Source organism: Saccostrea echinata, unplaced genomic scaffold (genome assembly GCF_033153115.1).
Source record: "Saccostrea echinata isolate AGI-Se365-2 ecotype Australia unplaced genomic scaffold, CSIRO_AGI_Sech_v1 ptg000015l, whole genome shotgun sequence".
Taxonomy (NCBI): domain Eukaryota; kingdom Metazoa; phylum Mollusca; class Bivalvia; order Ostreida; family Ostreidae; genus Saccostrea; species Saccostrea echinata.
Genome location: NW_026889764.1, coordinates 8,505,925 through 8,524,659, shown reverse-complemented (window position 1 = coordinate 8,524,659; position 18,735 = coordinate 8,505,925).

The following is an 18,735-nucleotide window of genomic DNA, read 5'->3' as shown; positions in this document are numbered from 1 at the left end:
AATATAAATATGGTAATTCAAATTCATTTTGTTTGTTTGGAATATAAAAAATATTCAAAACTGACATATGATTTTGAAGAATTTCTTCCTTAGAAAGGGAACTACGAGTAGAAGTTGGATTACCACTTGTAGAATTAAATCCAAGTTCCTCTAAAATACATTTAATATAATGAGCCTTACAAACAAAGACAATGTTGTTACCTGCTTTGTCAGCAGGGACCAGTACGTATTGATCATGTAATATATCTAATTCTTTTTTCACATCTGGATTATTGAATACAGAAGGATAGATGGTTCTCATATCGCCCCTCAATCTTTTAATGCGTGATTTTAACATACATCTGATACATTTAATCCATTCTGACAAAGTGTCAAGGTCTTCTTTTTCAACTAATGTCAATTCAGAACGAAAAAGTCCTGAAAAAAACACGGATGTTTATCCTAAAAATTTATGATGCTGTCTGTCCTCCTTCAAATATCTCCTCCTCTCATCTTAATCTTTATTTTTATTCATTTTCTGTTATCTTTTTGTATATGTACCTCTGACTAGTTTGTATAAAATGTTTATATGTTATCAATGTACCCCATGCACCAATATTTTGGTTTGGGTGAATAAATTGAACTTGAAAGGGCGTAGTAAGTTTTTAGAACTTTTGCCCGATCCCAATTGTAAAATTTAAAGACAATAAAACGTGTTCAAACCCAAAAGGTTTGGTATTAATCTCCGCCAAATTTATTATGTAGAGATTTTTCTGGATATAACTCAATGAAAACTCTCTCTCTCTCTCTCTCTCTCTCTCTCTCTCTCTCTCTCTGACGTTTGTGGTTAGATCTAATTGATTATATTAAAATTGTGAACTTGAATTGCCCAATAATTCCATCATTTATGCGTTTTTTTCTCGACACTATAACTTATACTGACATAGTACATCCAATGAAATACAAAATCAAATCATGATGTACAACATATGTGCAGTTGTCATAAATCAAACAGGACCTTAGGGACACCTGCAATTTACTTTAAAACACAGAAAAAATGTGAATTTTATCGGGGACAGGAAGTGCAAAGGAGTCGTTTCACTGAAATATCCCTCTTGAAGGACATTGCTTTTAATAAAAAATAATTTATAGGCCAACTTTTTTGCATAATACAGGTTTTATTTAAAAGATTTCCATTTTTTAAAAATTTTGCTAGGATCAGTTCAAATGAGCCCTGATCTAATATAAAAAATACTTAAAAGTTATTATGGGATGAATTTCCCCTTTCCTTGCAGAATTCGGTCAGTTTTCTTTTCCTTAGAGAATAGATAGGCTTTCTTTCATTAGAATTTGAGAGGTTTTTCTCCAGTAAAATGGGGTCATTTTTCCATTAGCTTAAACATTTCTTTCACCTTACTATCGCCTTGCTCCGTAAAACATAATTCATTTTCTACAACGTCTGTTGATTTGAACATATTTTATCAGAATAAATACATACAATGGGATTGGGCAAAACTTCGATAATATCATATTTTATGTAATTTCATATATATATATATATATATATATATATATATATATATATATATATATATATATATATATATATATATATATATATATATATATATATATATATATATGCAGAACTCTTTTTTCCTGGAGGTTTAAATAGTCTAAAATGTCCATGACCACACAACTGTCATAAGCAGAACAACGAGAACTGTAAAGAAATATAAAAGCATTTAAATTTAGGAAGATTTTCCTAGAAAGACTTTGTGAATTTCAAGTATAAACATTCGCACAGACGAGATTCATATAAATAAGAATTCAGTCTTAGAAAGACTTTAATTGCTTTGACCGAGAGACAATCTTAACATCTGAAAAATCTCTGAAGACTTAATTTTCAAAACTTGATTTAAACTTTAAAACAAATCAGCTTTGAGATTGTGGTAAATTTATCACAAAGTTAAGTGCTACTAACGTGCATTTTCAGTGAAAATTAAGTTTCCTCTGTATTTGAAATTAAGGTTATTTTTTCGTTAAAGGGATTTGAAAAACATTATGCTTACTATGCAGATCCATCAAAATTTGACATAAATGTAGAGATAATCGAATTTCGTAATAATGATCGATTTATATATACTGATGCATGATTAAATGTCACTTTTGAAATTTCATTCAAGCTTTTGATTTTTCGCAAAAAATGCAAACAACATGCAACTTTAATCAATTCATTTCCACAGCAAAGATTTCATTTTCAAATTGAATCCAGATGACAAAGGACGTAGATTTGTTAGGGGATGTTGCCTCTTTTAATTAATTTACCACTACATCGAAAAATAAAATTTGTTTTTAACAACGAGAAATCTTAATGCATGCTGTAGAAATTCCGAAGTGAAATTAAGGTTTATATATTTATGATAACTCTGTCAGAATACAATCCCCGACCTGAAAAGAGATAACGTAGATAACATAGATACTAAAACAATTATCGTTGTGGCGTCATTTACTGTTGATTATTATATTTACAACATATGAGGTTTTGAACTATTAAAAGAAATTCAAAATGGAAATGGTACTTGATGACATCAGGAAATGTTTTAAGTGTACATTTATGAATTACTAATGTGTTGTTTACTTTTCTTGCATATTAGAGTTACACATTCTGACATTGATGTTAATTACCGTACATGTACTCAAGATCAAAGGTATACAGTGTTTTTCATTCATTGTGCTGTTTTAAGGCATGGTAGTGCTTATTTTAGTTTTCTCGTGGTTTTCTGCGCATGTCTCCACATGGAACGGTGATATAGCGTGTTCTCTTTCCCTTTTAGTGTTTTCATCATTCCAGGTTTCGTTGAGCAAATATGAAAAGTTAATCCTTATCAATATAGCGGTTGAAATTTGATATAATTACATATTTTGCAGTTGTATACACTTTGTGAATGTAATCATGTTTAACTGACAAATGCAATTCAAAACAATAATTCAAATTTTTAAATCTTTCGTGCAGAATTTGACAAGATTATGCATTTTCAATTCAAATTGTTCGGCATTCTTCGTCAACTATTTCGATATGCAAATTTGCATCAATATAAAGAGAAAGGAGAAGGTTTTCAAAAAGTTCAGATAAGAAGAAACAATGGGAAACCATTGTCATTTGATAATAATAGCAAAGAATTTTATCTTAGTTAAAATCTTATAAAAATTCAAATATGTGTGATTAATTATTATAAAGATATTACATGTTTTTTTTAGGGTAACGTAAGTTGTTATCCCGCAAAAACCATTGCTGACCGAGGCGAAGCCGAGGTTAGCAATGGTTTTCAAGGGATAACAATTTCATACGTTACCCTAAATAAACATGTAATATTTTTTGTGATTCTAAATGTATTTAGAATCCATTTAAAAGAAAAAGCCACAGTGAAACGTGCGCGCAGACATTCTGCGCAGTGAATTTTAATACTGTTACCTGTCGTCGTGCATTGTCAACCGTTGCTATGTAATGTTACCCGGAGGGCGTGGTTTACGCACGCGGTAGGGTAACAATACTTGTTAATGTAAACATAACATAATAAAATGTTTTTAAACCAATCAAATTTGACTATTTAACATGAAAGTATAATGATCTGCAATAGTTCATAAGGTCGATCCAGGATTTAGTACACATGCAAATCGTGCCAGAATTCATTCAATAATGTCCTGGCATCCTGTTGTATTCAAATACAGAGATTTTTTTCTCGTTGCAACAGTCTGTTCTTAAGAACAGATATGCAAAAAGACGATCCCATGAGATGTTGCATAGATTATTGTCCAAAGGCAGTCATAAACATACTGAAGTTATAGACATACTGGTTATAAACATATTGGATTGCCTTCAAAATATACGTTTTAGCTTGGCATCAATTAAAAAATATCATTACTGATACAAGGATTTGGAAGTCGTTAATATTTTTAAAAATACATATAATACAAACTAGCCTCATTTATCTTTTGACATGTTTTATCTAATGTAACACACTGTTTATTTAAATCAAAATAAAAATGACTGATTACGTCAAAGCTATACTGATAATCATATGCTTAAATATAAAGTGATTGTAAAGAGAAATTACAGATCAATGTACAGATAGAAAATATATAGAGTTATGTGTCACTCTTCCAAATAGTCACACATTGATGATCATTAAAGGTCATCAGGGCATTATGAAACTGACAGTTGAATATTTGAATATACGCAATGCGTACGTTGATCACCGAGCAGCTGCAGATGACAATTAACGCTAAACCAAGTATTCAAAAGAAAAAGAAAAAAAAATAGGGAGAAATGATCAGACAATGGCTTATGCTTAATTCATTGTGATCTTTAACAAATGTTCAATAAATCATTGATTACCTTAAATACCTCCTTTGATCACGTGCATACTGTCATTAATAAACATTTGCTGACTCCAAAAGTATTACTTTTGCGATCAAATGTAGCATAATTAAAAATTATGACTGTAACAAAAGGAATAGAGATTTTCTCTTTTTTTTATTTCACTTTCTGAAATTTAATTCAAGGGTTGAAGTAGATATCATATACTCTGTATATACGGCGAGCTTTGCTTATAAGCAAATGATCTGCATATGTGTAAATATACTCATGTAAGCATATCTCGCTGTATAAACGCACTTACATAAATGCAAAAAATATTCCTGTAAACCTGTTTGCACCTAGTAAGGGACAGGTGCAAATCTGTTTATTCATATTATACAAAAGTGTTTCTTAATGTTGAAAGTTTTTCAGTAAGCTTTTCAAAAATGAAAAGATCGGTCACTTTCTTAGCTTTAAAGTTCTCCAACTATTTTCATCATTTAAAACTATAAAAACATCATCATCTCACACTAGATGCTTGATCATGGCTTTCTTTTAATTTTACTCTCAATGAAGCATCATATTGTATTCCCAGTGCTTTATACATATGAAAGAATTCTCTTTCCATAGTATGTGGCCATTTTTATGGAAATCACGATAAAAAAAAAATATAAACGTACCGGGGTACAGACGAAAGCGAAGTAAATTTACTTTTGCACATAGACGCATGTTTGATCATGAGTAAATACTTACGAGTAAATTTCTCGCCGTGTAAACACAATATAATATAATGATTTAACTTCCTTTTACTTATTTAGGTATCATTAATCCTTTGATAAGGGTTGGCTCTTCTTTAAATCAAGTAGAAGTAATAATTTATTATGATACGACTAATGAACAAAATTCCGGAGTAATCAGAATCCGGATTATACTGTATATTTATAGAAAATAGAACCAATCTTGAAACGTAAAAACTGCTTTTGAATTATAATACTACTAATTCTTAAGAATAAACAAAGCACTGTTGCAGCAAATCAGAAGCAAAAAAAAAATGTACAAGAACTTACTATTCAACCGGTGTTTTAAAAAAGCATTCTGTTGAAAAGTTTAATGGAATTCACAATACGCAAAATCTCTATATTATTGAATTTCTCTTTGATACATAATTAATAACTATTTAATATATTTTTAGAAACTCGGTCAAAATGATCAAAGAAATTAAAACCTGTTTTGACCTTATTATCAATTCATATAAATTATCATCTTCACGAATCTTCTACGAAATGTATTGAAAAGAATCAAAGCAAACATTGTCAGCTTTAAAGCAATTGCTTGCATACCATGTCGATCTGCCAAGAATGGCAACAGTATATACAGTGCATACATCAAAGACTAATATATGACAGAGGTTTAGAGGTTACATTGAAATTTTACCATCTGCCAAGTCGAACAGTAAATTAAGTTGCAAAGAAGCATCCATTCCTTATGCAAGTTACGTTTGTATAACGATTTTCCTACTGGTAGGTTATGTCAATTTTGGCAGTTCTAGTAATCATTTCAGCCCATCCATTATAATTCTAAAATCACATGTCAATAAGAACCTTTGTAAGGAACCCAGCTAAAATATATTTATGCTGCATGTGATTCCAGCTAGGGCCATTACTTTGGAGATTATCCTTAAACCCAATAAAGTATCAAGAATGCTGCTGATTCTCAATTAAGACTCAAGAAAAAGTTTTGAGGACCATTTTGGGTCAAAGAGATCCCTTTGAATTTGTCAAGTATCCTATTTTCACTGACAGTGAATTTGCACTCCAAAAATACAATATTTGACAAAGTTTTACAATGTTAAGAAAAAATGCTTTGGTTCAGGTTTTAAACAGAGGATCTGATTTGACTTGACTTAATCAGTTGATCCCTAGCCACATGTTTTGATCGACACAAGTTTGACTACGAACAAGTATGATCTGAGATTAAGCAAAAATGATTGACATTTGGATGTTTTACTAGAGAAAGACATAAATGCCAATGTGACAACTAAATTTTATGATAAACCTGATATGACGAAAATTTTCTATCGTCAACTTCCCTAATTTATGTAGCAATATACCATTATCACCTGCACGTTGAGTTTATGTCTTCCAGATGATTCGATACGCAAGACAATATTCTATGTAGAGACAGTTTTGAAAATAAGGCAGGTTATTGAAAAATAAGTTGATGTAAGAAGGATATAAACAATCTCGTTTAAAGTCAACATTTCGCAAATTCTTTAGTGGATACAATGACCTTGTTTGCAAATGCAATCTGTCGTTAAGTTTAATGTTGATTGATGTCTTTCATGCAAATTGTTAGGCCATTAATTTCACACTGAATTGTTTACGAATTTTTCCGTTTACCCGATCATATCAGGGAGCACACGGCGGGTTTGACCGGTCGACAAGGTTTACTTACTCCTTCAAGGCACCTAAACACCCTCTGTTTTCAGAGGTCTGTGTTGGCTCTGCTCACAATTTGTATTGTTTAAATGGACTTTTGAAAATGATCACTGTTGGATTTTTTTCATTTCCTTTTGCTAAACAATCGGCAATAGAAGTAAAAGTCACGGGATTTCCGCTGAGATTCTAATATTCGCTATAATAGGTCACGTGTCACAGTGAACGTTGATATAAAATCCTAGCACTGTGTTGATCTTAAACATACATGTAGGTCTAAGTTTGACATTTCACCTTTACCTGGCGAATTCTTCATACAATTGCCAAATTCTAGCTAGATGTTTAGTTAGATGAAATCAATCAAATCATGACAACTTTATATGTATGGGCATTTTCAACTTCATATTAGGTGCCCTTTCTTCGACAAAGAATTCTAACTGGATAAATTAATAACAATTTCTTTGGAAAGAATAACAGGCAAAATGACATTCACTTTAAGCTTTATATATCTTAACGATTTCTAAGGAGAAGTTCATGATGGAACTTTACTTATTATGCTGTTTGAATATTTTATAGCCTTCAAAAAGTTATGTTCATTTCCGAGATATCATTGTACTATATAGCCTAAAGGCAATAAGCAAGGCCATTCAATCATTATGGAAACGTTTTCAACAATGTAGAAGCACTCTGGATCCACCACCCACAGGTTTTCCTTCATGTGACCTCACGACATAACAACCACAGTTGAGTAACGCCTGAAAAATCAGTTTTCATATACAGCAAACTTAACCGCTTTAAGCATACTTGGACTTCGACTCCATCAGTCCAAGAACTCTTTGTAACCCTTTGCTCGAGCACTCCATTGCAGCAAACCTTTCAGCGGCACGTCGATTATTGCTTCAACGTCACGGAGTCGCAAGACTAGTGTGGTGCAGATAACATCTGGTCGCCCGCGTGGTACAGTGGCTAGTATGAAATTGACCCTTGCGTCGCGATTCTAATCCACTGCTGGACATGGAGAACCTATATTGGATGAGACCGTATAAAACGTGATGCCGTGTCGCAGTAGGTACTGACACAAAAATATCCTTCACTGCTCAATGAGTGTAAATGCGGAGTACAGTTCAAAATTTACAGCCCTCCACTGGCAATTGGTGGCGTCCAGATATGAGCGAAAATATGTCTAGAAGTGACGTTAAATAAAGAAGTACACATCTTCTATTAAGAATATAAATATGGGCGAACATTCTCTTCAATGACCAATCCAGATTTCATTTAGATAGCAGTGACGGAGTGTATCGTTGTATTGGGAAGCAGTTTTTTTTTTCCATTTTGCACCAATCGAGCATGTCTGGGATGAAATGAAGAGTTGTTTATGTCGCTCAACAATTCAGCCAGTAATGTTGATCAAGGCCAATATTTAATAAAAATTTGGAATAACATCCCTTAAGCAATGAGGCGCTTGTCATTGTTGTTTGACTGACAATGGTCATCTTACGCGTTATTAGGTGTGTCAGTTCCCTTCTTTGTAGTATTTTTTGAGAGTTGTGACAAGTTATGATATGTTGTCAAAAATGCCTTTACAAACATAACTTCAAAAAATAAAATGCTACACCCCGCTATATCTTTTTTTCACATATACCGCTGCACAGTTTCTTTTTTCGTTAGTATATTACAGCAAAGCATTTCAAACACACGTGAAATACATGTAATGACGACTTATTTCAATGGCATATTCTTCTTGTTAGCTTTTTGTTGTGTGTTGAAGAATCCGCGCACAGTGTTCAAATGTGACTTATCATGAACATTCATGCTTTTAAATTCTATGTAAAATTATCATACTATACTAGTATTATTTTCTTATAGACCCAACTGACACGTGATATCTTTTTCCATTACACGTGCAGCAGCTAACTATTAACTCTAATGTCATAATTTACACACAACCAAACATACACCCAAGCCTAAGCAAATATATTATATGATATAAATACAATATAATACATCAATACGCAACTATTATATATCATTTGTTGGTGATATAAATGTATAATACTATGTTTATGTCATTGTCTAAATAACAGATTTATGTATTTCTTCCAGGTATCTGCTGTTGCCTAGTGTCATGTATTTCCAAAGTTTAATAAAGTGCTGATTTGCAGGAGATCTTATATTGGTAACCACGAAGTTTGATATTTTTTTTATCTTATGATCAATTCTAATGGATTCTATATAAAAATTGTTTATGGAACTTGTTTTGATACTACACAGGTATTTCGAATTCTAATCTGTAGTACCTAATTTTTCGGATGCAAATGAAATCAAATACAGAGAAATCAACATCTATGATAAAAAAAATTAAATTGCCCTATGTTAAAAAATACGCGTTTTTTTTTTTTTTTTGTTTTTTTTTTTTTTTTTTTTTTTGTTTTGGTTTTTATTTTTTGGGTTTTTTTTTTTTTGATATCCCAGTCTTGTTCTATAGAAATCAACTTAAAAATTTTATTTAAAAAAATTGCAAATAATACATCCATTATCCATTATTCGTACTAAAAATTGAGTAACTTTTAAGCTGTAAGTATAATCATTGTATGTTCAATTGTATCATGCAAAAAAGATGAAATTTTGTTATAAAAGCAGAATAACAACAGTAGAAGGCTTGTAGAATACCATGCTAACATCTTTGGGTTAGGTATGGGAAGGGGCTTAAGCCTGTATGCAGTGCTTTTCAACGATTCTTATTCTGCTATTGAAAATGAAATCATTTTATCGCAATGTCAACCTAAACAAATTGATATTCGATTGTTTAGTTAATGTTATCTACCTGAGAAACTTAATGAAATAAAAACCTTGGTGGATAGCACTCTGTCCATCCTTTCAAGGTCATACTATATATAGATACAGAAATGCCATTGTATTTTCAAATGACTTGTAGCAGGGTTGTCAGGAATGACAAAACATGACCTAAAAGGTTAAAGGTTACTGCCACACCTGCATTAATAATTGATATGGTACATTTGGTGTGAAATATTCAGGGACAATATACATGGATTCATTCAAAAGTCTCTATGTGTATAACCAAATTTGCAAAACGTCTTTCTCGCTTGATATTATTTTTGAGATATAAAAACAACATTTAAACAATATTGTTGATAATGACTGACCATTTGAGGACTTCTTAGCGTTTCTATTTTATAATTAATTTGCTGAAAATAAGAAAGCTGATATAAAATGGAAACAGATGTATTTTTATTTCACTATGTTTCAATCAAAAACTTACTCTAAATTTACTATTGTGTATTTTGAATTAAGCACTGCCATTTCATTCCTCATCATAGAGAAAAAACCTCTATGTCTATCATTTTATAATTGTTAGTCAAAATGTTAAAATCGGCTAAATACATGTACAATTGCAAAATCTAAGCACAAGTATCATTGCAAATTTGTCTTCTGAGCAAATAGAAATATTACAGATATTTATTTCAAAACTTTTGATCCATGCTTTTTATCAGGGTAAGATAGTATTTTATAATGGGGAGGTCTGTGTTATAAGGAAATACTGGGGGTTATCAAGTCTTCGTTTTTACATATTTATACGAGATTTATAACGAATATAGTCAACCGCGTGGCGCAGTTGTAAGAGCATCTGCTCTAGAGTCGCGGAGTAAGGAGTTGATCCTTATGTCGCGGGTTCGAATTCCACTGTGGGACGTGGAGATCGGTCCTTTGGATGAGACCGTATAAACCGAGGTCCCGTGTCGCAGTAGTTGCTGGCACGAAAAAGATCCCTCACTGCTCAATGGCCCTATGTGCCGAGCATAGGTCAAAATTTGCAGCTCTTCACGGGTAAGTGGTGGCGTCTCCATATGAGGGAAAAATTCTCGAGAGGGGCGTTAAACAACAAACAAACAAATATAACGAATATAGGTTTAATTTGTCATTTCATTCATTAAAAAAAGCAGAAATTTCGGGCAATTACAAATTTCTTATACAGTACAAAAATACTGATTGCTTCGAAAAAAATATATATATTACATTACTATCTAATAATATCTTACAACAAATTACCCATGACCCATACTAAGATATTAATGTCAAAAAATAGTTCATAAATAATTTTTGAAAGATTAATCCGTTCACATTTTTTATTCAAAATGACATTTCTTTATGGCTGAAATTTTCTATTCACCAAATGTGTGTGGTTTATAATTTACATAAGTGATTTATTCTTTTCTATAGAGAAAATGGTTATTATTTTCCAAAAATAGTACTTTTGAAATATACCCAATAGACGAAATTTGGACCTAGTCATAAACAACCAGATGATATCGCCCTGGAATGGAATTTTGTTAGTCAGATCAATTCGGCCTTGGAACAGATAGAAAAAAATTTGGTCAAACATTGTCAAAAATAACAACTTTATGAGAAAATGGCTCATGATGTTAAATGTGTGAACAGAGTGTTGAAAATGCAATATCAGCCATCTGTAAAAGGCTCACGTAAATTTATATGTTCTTTATGAAAAACAACATAAAATATGCAATATTCTAGCAAAATTATTTCTGATCATTTGGATAAATAACACCAACATATAGGTTTCCCGTAATGTTTCCAATCGGCAATAAGTGGATTGGGAATCTGAAGATCGGTTTATTGTTTCTTTGCTTTAAATTTCTTTGAGAATTTTCCACTCATGTTGGGACTCCATCAGTGGAAGGCTGCAAACTGTACTGAGAATTAACAGTCATTGATCATGGAGTTTTTCTTCGTGCTTGCAACTACGGCGACATCAGTGCCAATTATAACGTCCCTCAGTGAGATCCGAAACCGGGAAGTAAGGATCAAATCCTTACTTTGCGACTCCAGAACGAACGTTCAAGCCACTCCTGAAGGAAGAAGGTATAAGGTGGGGGCCAAAAGGTCCCCAGATTCATACGTACAGAATATACCTGCTCCTAGTCATAAAATGTGTAAATTCGACAGTCTGGCAAGTTCGTTTACAACCAAACTTTATACCAATCCATGCATCGATATCCATTTTTTGGCATGTGTCCTTAAACAACAGCAGTTACATGTATACTCACACAAAGACATGCAAAGTGACACATATACATTAATATATATATATATATATATATATATATATATATATATATATATATATATATATAAAGCACATTTTTACAACAACTCTTAAACTTACATAACTGCCCTAAGTGAAGAAATATTAATACATAAAGCACAAAGAAATTCACTTTTATAAGGATACCCACTTCCGCCCCAGCCCGAGGTTGAACTCTCGACCTACGGAATCTGTCTCCAAGCAGTACAGGAACAGCGCGCTAGACCGCTCGGCTACCTAGGCAAGTCAAAAAACTTGCTTTCGATGCCGATGGAATTCTCGAGGCGCTATCCTACACTACACGGTCATTGAGAATGGAAGTGAGATACAGTTATTTGGACATTAGTTTTATTAGAGGATCGTTTACACGAGCACAAATAAGCAATTTTGGAAGATAAGAAGTTAAATAAAATATTTTTAAAGAACAGAATTGTCTATAAATGTTTTTTTTTTCGTAGATATCATATGAACAATTACTGCAAACCAATTTTACCTTTAATTTCTTTAACCGAAGAACAAAGTATCTGGTGCTCACCTTTTTTATTGATACTTTTTACCTGTGAATATTGCTGAGATCCAACATCAAGATGCTGGTTCATGTGACGGTTTTTCTGTCAAGTTGGAATATTTCTGCGTTCAAGCAAAATTGATTTACTGTGTTGGTAGAACAACAAAAAAAATCTGCTTTAAAACTGACTTTCTCGTACGTACATGATCTAATGTTCGTCAGAATTTCAAAGGAGTGACAATCAAAAACGAAAAGAAGGGTTAATGACATGGTTTTGTTGTTATAAATCAATGAAGACATTTCTCACCTTGAACAAAATGATATAAGTGTGTTAAATATTGCTATAATTCACACCGAAATAACTTAGAAAAATATATAGCTATCAACCAAGTAAGTCGTCTGTCTCATGTTGTCCGTCCCTGTAGTCATGACAAGAACCAACTTTCCTTGAAGGAATCTGGTTAGTAGGAATTAATTTCTTTATATATAATTTTTGGAAAATAATATGTTTAAAGTGTAATTGTCGCTTTTCTGCTGTGGTCTCATATAACACTGTGTAATAATATGTTTTCGATTTTCAATGAGTTCCATTTGACATTAGAATTAAGGCCCTGACAAAAACTTTTCCATTCTGCAAAGTCCCAAAACATTTTTGTAGAAAAGAATGTTTTACTCAAGATTATCTGACTGGCAAATCTTGGTCGATTGATTGCAAGAAACTTTCAAGTGCTTTACCATTTGGCACCAGGATTGCAATCCTAACTTCTTTGATCATTTCACATGCTCAAAAGAGCTTGTTGGAAAGAAGACAATGATTGTAGCCAGCTCCCATAATTACAACTTGTGACATCGAGTCTGCGTACTCAAAAAACAGCGTTAGCAAGGTCAAGAGAAAAGAAGTACATAACTGGTGACGCTACATGGACATCAACGTTTCCTATATTATCAGTAGACATCATCTAACCAATCAAACACGAGGACAACTTAATAGCGAAAACATCTATACACTTTACATAATATTCTATATCGATGATATCAAACAGTGCAATATATTCAAAATACTAGATCATTGATTTGCTTTACCTAACGGCATTGATCAAAGATGCTTAACTGAATACTGATCTGTCAATAACCTATTAGCCGACAAACCAAACTACACTTTGATGAGGCTTTATCTTTCAAGGTCAAATATTTGAAGCCCCTAGATTCCAATGTTAAAAAGTTGTAGTAAATTCATAAATAATTCTCTTTACATCAACGTTGCTATTTAAAACAAACCACTATTTGGTGCTTTTTTATTATATTTGTAATAAATACATATATATAAGAAAAAATGGATTGCATATGACACATCTATAAATTTCATGGGCTATTTAATTAAAAAAAAAAAACACATTGGAATAGACACTTTTTTCTCTTGATTTAGTGAAAACTTTGACATAAATGTCCCCTGAAAACGCAATTCATTAAACCCAATTTACAAAAACTGGAATCATTTAAAAGTTGTCTTTATAGAATTTAAATCGAATTTGAAATATTTATTTGCAATTATGTTAGAATGATGTGTCAGTCAAAAAGATGTTACCATTTATGTTATATACTTTTTGCTTCTTGGTTTGGCGTTGCTAATTGTTTGGCCACCGTTGCACCTTGAAATGACGATCCTGTGCATCACACTTTTGAAGGAAGTTTAGAGCATATGGCTCTTAATTACGTTTCAACAGTGAAAATAATGAAATTAAAGCTACACTGTAAACAAATATCAAAAGTGCGGAAAAATTTCAATTTTCCTTCCCTTAATAAAATTGTAATCAAAAATACTTCATAGTTTGTTAATAGAGAGCGAAATTAAATATACCATCACAACAGGCACTATAACCGCCAAAGCTTCTCCAAAATGTTGCTAAATTTCATGTTTACAATTCGATCTCGCAATCGCTTAGCTATGACGTCTCAAAACCGCTCATTTATGACGTCACTACCTACGACATTGCATTAAAAAAGACAGCTTTAGGCAAAGAAAAATTTTTTTAAAAATGTGATACACAGAAAATTCTGTTTTGTAGTTGAATATGGAATTTATTTCACTCGTGAGACAGGATTTTTTGATATTTTCCCTCGTGCTTCGCACTCGTGAATACTATATATATATATATATATATATATATATATATATATATATATATATATATATATATATATATATATATATATATATATATATATATATATATATATATATAAATTCTGTCCCACTTGTGAAATAAATTCCATATCCGATTACAAAACATTATATATCCTGTATGAATATGCTTTTGGTGTGTACTGATTAAGCATTCTAGTCATCCCTACCACTACAGTAGTGAATATTTCGTCTACATTGTAAGATGTACAATGATTAGTAAAAATACACGTACAGTTGTAGAGGAACAATTTTCGTGGTTTAAAAGCTGAGGTTCATATATCAAACTATGTTTTTTTTCATAAAGGAAATATCCTAAAGACTTATAAAAGAAACAAAACCAGAGTCAGCCTTGTCCTTGGTTTTCATGTAATTGTATAATTAACACGGTGACAACACGTGTAACCGGAAATCGGTCTGGGCGAGGCCACCGGATAGGAACTTTGGAAAATAATTCCAGAACCCTGAGCGTTTTATCGCAACGGCTCTCCACTTTCTGATCAGATTTAACCGAATGTACCCTCCCTGATGATAATCTGGGAGATGCTGAGTACACGAGTATAGTATTGTATCTCAGCAGTGCTGAGCAGATCACCCCGAAGCTTTTGGTCAGGGTCGTTCTCCTTCATGCCTGATGTTTATCAAAATGTCAACGAACTTTTACCACAATGTTGCCCGACTGGCCAAAGGTAGAAACACAACATACAATGTTATCATAGCTATGGTACAAACGCAGAATAGAGGCAATCATTGTTTAATGAAATTAATAGGTCACTCATTAAATATCAACCCAAACATGAACTTCATTAAAGATAATGTCACAAAAACCAAATCGATATTTATGTACTAAATTAAATATGCATTTGCTTATTGGTAATAAACACCAAATTGATATTGATGTATTGAATTAAATATACATTTTCTTATTCTTAAACCGCGATGGATATAAAACCATGGAAAATTTTTGGTTAGTACAAGCAAGAATAGTTCTTATTTCTCCTTCATCGAGAGTCGGTGCAGAATGTTTTTGTTTCTCTGTCCTGTCCGCAAAAACATTAAGTATTTGAACTGTTGTGCTAAATTGTTTACGTTTGGCATGCATATTCAATCATTAATTCCCCTTAAATATATTCAGATCAAAGACCACCCTAACATGTCTGTTTATATCTGATATGTATACATATAATATTATATCAATATATCCAGGAACTATTTTTATATAACTTGGCTACGTTCGGGGACATAAGTGTTTATCGGACACAACTTGTTTGTTTTTTACCAGTATTTCAGACGGCTAGTGGTACTCTTAAGGCACAGAGGCACATTCTCAATGTCAAAATATGCATAGAAAATCTTAGTCATTAATTGTTCATCATATTTCATAGAAGTATAATAGTTGAAGCACAGGAAACATTTCTCAAAACTGATGTAGAAGTGTCAGCTGCACTAGACAGGACGTTATATTAAGAAACCTGGGAAATTCTTTTTTGTGGAGTTCTTTTACTGGTAAACCAGAATTGCTGGAATGCCCTAGAGAAATCCATATATGGAATGGAATTAAAGCAATTTGCTGGAAATAAGAGTGCTAGGTTTCAATAGCTTTAAACTATTTTTTACCTAACATATGCCTTATTAGCATATCATAAAGTAGCAATTACAGACATAACAAGAGAGAATTACCCCCTTATTTGCATATTGCTTACTAATTGTATTATATTTATTACATACAGTCGTCAAGGTTTTTCTTTACAATAAAATATCCATTTATAAAATTCATAAAAACAGGGCTGTTAAGACTTCTTAACCTTGTCGTTCTATATACTGTATGCCAAAATTAAAATATTTAAACATCACCAACGCTGCATAATGCCAAATTTTGATAAATGTGCCTTTTTTTCTAGTCAAGATATGATTTAGGTCAGAAACACGTACATTCAAATGCAGTATGACCCCATTAAATGACATATACAAGGAAACGAACATGATTTTGAAGGCCAGATTTCTTCAACAAAAAGAGGGACCTTTTCTTAACATCGAGTCGTACATCATCTGTAGATAGAAAGTAGTCGGACAGCCACAGGTTTCTACTGCAGATTTAAATCCAAGGGTCATTCATCAAGAAACCAAAGAAACTGAGGAACCGTTTCATTTATGCACTTTTATAATCGCACCTTTTTGCACTTTTAGTAAATTGTTAGTATACACTTTCAGCAAGGTCATCTTACAAGAAAAATACATTTTTCACACTAAACACTCCCTGGAGTTGGAATTCTCCTGAAGGGAAGGTACATTATTGTCTCTTTGTCTGTAATTGGATTTATTAATATATAGTATGGACAGGTGGGGCTATGCTATGACAAGTAGAAAAAAATAGCTAGTTTATTAAAATTCTCATATTTATTTTGAATTGATTATTATGTGTTATTTTATTAAGCTTTCTTTACGTAACATTCTGGAAATTCCGGGGGAAAAGTTTCATTTTATAAAGAAAAATATTTACTGGATAAACACAGGCCTACATGTAACGAAAGTTGTTGGATTTTCCTCCTTTTTAAAGAAGTACATGTACATCAAAATTTCTTTCAATAATTTAACCCGTAGTTCGTCATATTTTTTTTTTCTATTTTATGTAGGGTATATAGTAAGATGTGGATCAAAGTCCTTTTTAAGCCTTCGCTATGCAAGGAAAAATAAATTTGATCTTAATTCGTTTTCCGTTTCCGATTGTTTCATTGGATGATCTTAAGAGTCGTAAATATCGATTTTCAATCAAACCATTTTCAACTGATTTACAAACAGGAAAACACAATTGAAAAGTAACAGCACAGGGAGTTGTTTTATGGGAGTTTTCCTTGTGAGTTATGGATCAAAATCAAGATCTGCGACACCAAATGACGGGCATAGTATGTATCTGATAAACGAATATATATCTGATTGGATAGACAATTTTTCTAATCTTATCAATACTGTACCACGGGCGATTTTTCCTCCCTAACTTCTTGATACTTATGTCTTAACTCTTTGGTATCACTTGGTAACACTGAACCATTTCCGGGTAATTTATCTCTGGTAACTAATCCTGAAATCTATAAGACGTGCTAAGAATAAACTTTAAAGGACAGGACCTAACGTTTATTAACTTTTTGCGTTTTCGTTTTTAAACGTTAAATATACTGTCATCCGCGGAATTTGCCCGCCAATAGAACAAATTTCTCTTCCGTTATATCACTACCACATGTAAGATTTTGAACGTACCTAATAAGCCGGTTTCTTCTTTTCGAGATTCTGATATTGAAAACGTTGCATTAAACCCTTCTTTGCAAGATTAGAAATTCCGTGAATTCACTGACTTAAGATATATAGGAGATTTCCTATGACTGCCTTATCTTATTAAATTGCATAACTATTCACTCATTTGATCCTCACAGTGATTTGCGTATTAACGATACATGTATATTATGGTTTCTTACAAAATATTACTATAAGAATAGAATATCCTGTACAATGTAAAATGAAAGAAATTTTATTATTCAGTCCATATTTTTCTTAGTGTTACTCGTTAGCTTTTGAGAAGTTTGATCAGAACCTCTAACTTTAAAATTTGAAGCCCTTTACCGGTATATGGTGACATCTCTATATGAGTGAAAAAAAAAACAGCATACAGTCAATCAATCAAAATTATTTATTACAATTTTTATGACACATCCATGTATTTGAATAAAACAATGCAAATTATACAACATTCAATTTTAAAACTGCTCAAAAAAATTGTAAAGAAACAAGATTTATGGGGGACTATTTTTTGTGGTGGAAGGATGTTTAGAATAAAATTCTTCAAATTTACACATTTCTTTGATTTAATATTTTAGAACTTCAGCCCTATATATTTACTCAGATTTTTTTTTACATATTAGAATTAAATAAAGGTTTCAATAAATATTTTTAAAACACATTTTACACATTCACTCAACAGACTTCATCAAAAAACGAAGATATATATATAAGAAGTCAAGATAGAATTTACATTGTTTTTCACCTGAAAATTGCATATTTTAACCAATATCTCAAAATTAACATCACTGACCCCAACTTTATCTTTCATTATTTTAAACTACACGATACATTCCTCCGAACAGCACTTAAGTCATA